The sequence below is a fragment of the Leucopleurus acutus genome, assembly GCF_964270905.1.
Source record: "Leucopleurus acutus genome assembly, chromosome: 13".
NCBI lineage: Eukaryota > Metazoa > Chordata > Mammalia > Artiodactyla > Delphinidae > Leucopleurus > Leucopleurus acutus.
This window is the reverse complement of record NC_139155.1, coordinates 43,886,293-43,888,454: the sequence shown is the minus strand read 5'-3', so window position 1 is coordinate 43,888,454 and position 2,162 is coordinate 43,886,293. Positions and strand designations below refer to the sequence as shown.

At 44.7% G+C, this 2,162-nt stretch overlaps 1 pseudogene across 1 annotated transcript; it reads left to right on the top strand.

The window, feature by feature from the left end:
• Positions 1-243: 243 nt before the first annotated feature.
• Positions 244-1,571, top strand: LOC309970949 (gamma-secretase subunit APH-1B-like; annotated as a pseudogene). The gene is made up of 2 exons: positions 244-439; positions 1,028-1,571. The product of its transcript is annotated as a gamma-secretase subunit APH-1B-like (transcript).
• Positions 1,572-2,162: the final 591 nt, after the last annotated feature.

Below are 2,162 nucleotides of genomic sequence, written 5' to 3'. Positions count from 1 at the left end.
AGAGGGAACAAAGAAGGAGATGTATCTAGACAAATAGGAGGGAAACTTGGAGCTAGTTGCTTCCTTCACCATATAGAACCTGGGAAATCTGAGAGCCTCCAAGAAGAGGTTGTATCACATGTGACAGGAAGAGAACAGGTAGATGAACCTGAAATACCACGCCTGGTTGCCCATGCCTGAGTGGAGGGTGCAGTGCACCCAGACACTAGTGTGTGCCCTAGGAAGTCGCAAATAAACGCTGAGATGACCAGTGGGCTTTCTGAGGCCCAGGATAGAGAAATGTCAAGCATTTCAAAACTGATGGGCAAATGGTGGATTTTGGCTGTGGACACCATCACAATACCAAACACCGCCAGGTATTACCAGTCACTAACGCTTCAGAGGACACCAAACCCCAGAGCAGGAACCAGAGAGGGCTCAGAAGGACTGCTCCTCTCCTGTGTGGATAAGAAGTCCCTCAATTCCTTGTCACCATGAGAACCCTTAAAGCTCCCCCAACCCAACCCCATAGATGCCATCTTGGAGATGGGGAGAGAAGAGGAAATTTGAAGGTGGAGTTGAAAGAGACTATTTGAATTGAAAAGGACTGAAATCAGTGAACTGACATGTGTGTGTCCCCCTGCCCACTTTCCGTTAAGTTCATGATTGAATATTTGAGAAGCCTACATTTGCTTCCATATCTGAGCAGTGGTTTGTAAATGTGTTGCACCTTTTCGGGGTTTCCTCAGAAACTGAATCAGAGTGAGATGTCCCCACTTGTGTCTGGGCTTTGTCGGAAGGAGTAACTCTGACTTTAGCCAGAAGCCAGAAGAGGGAGCTGGTAGCACTCATCCCCCGTGTCTTTCTTTTGTTTTATACATTCACACACATGTACACACACACACACACACACACACACACACACACACAAAATTAAAGCTTTTGTTTTAAAATGGTTAGTTTGAAAGGAATAAAACAACTCTAGAAAATGCTTTAATTAAAAAAAAACAAACACAAAATCTTACCAACCAAAAATTCTTGTCCTAAGATGGACCAATACAGAAATATCTGCTGATCTTTGGAGTGTTAGACTCAGTCCTTATCCAAGAAATGTGCCATTTTGCATATTATAAACCTTTTTTTTTTTAAGCCCGTGTGGGCTTGAAGAGTATAAACCCAGGTGAGACGGCACCCTCTATGTGATTAATAGCTTATGTTTCTGGTTTGGGCTTTGGAATCATGAGTGGAGTATTTTCCTTTGTAAATACCCTGTCTGACTCTTTGGGGCCGGGCACGGTGGGCATTCACGGAGACCCTCCCCAGTGCTTCCTGAATTCAGCTTCCATGACGCTGGTGATCATACTGCTGCACGTGTTCTGGGGCACTGTGCGTTTGGACGCCTGTGAGAAGAAAAACTGGTACACCCTTCTTGTAGTTCTTCTCCCCCATTTGCTGGTGTCAGCCCTGAGCTTCATAAATCCTCGTTATGGATTAAAGCTGGTATCGGCATACATCATCCTGGTGCTCACGGGCGTCTGGACATTCTACGTTTCTGCCGGAGCCTGAAACTCTGCCTCCTCTGCCAAGACTAGGACCCCGTCCTCTTCAAGCAGTGCTCCAGATAACCTCCAAGGACCAGCGCTTCTGAAACAGAAAGCTGCGCCTTTAGAAGAAGCGCAGCTGTGTCTTCTAAAAGTCCATTTTCCTGGTGAAATTTAGAATAAACAGTACTATCTAGATACGATATGGCTTTCATGCAACGGCTTTCTGAAAGGGATACATCAGTGGCGTGCAGCCTGGCTGCAAGTTGGAATCACCTGGGAAAACATAAAGACGTGTTCTGAGCTCCACCCTCCAGATTTAATTGGTCTGGGCATTTGGTAATTTTTTAAAGCTTCTTAGATAAAACTCCGATGTGCTGCCAGGTTGAGAACTGTCCACGTCCAAATAGGAACTTTCTGAGAACACCATAAGTAAATAAGAATGAGATGTTTAGCTATCTCCTAACTCAGTTAGTGTTGAGCAAGTGACTATCTGAATGTCAAATAGAAGTCCTAGTTGGCCTTTGTCTTTTTAAGTTCTGAAGTCACAAAAGGCTAAAGGGCTATCATCTCTGTGAACTGTTTTCTCGTACTTCACTGGTACTCTGTTTTATGAGAACATGGTAGGTTGTGCTTCTAACT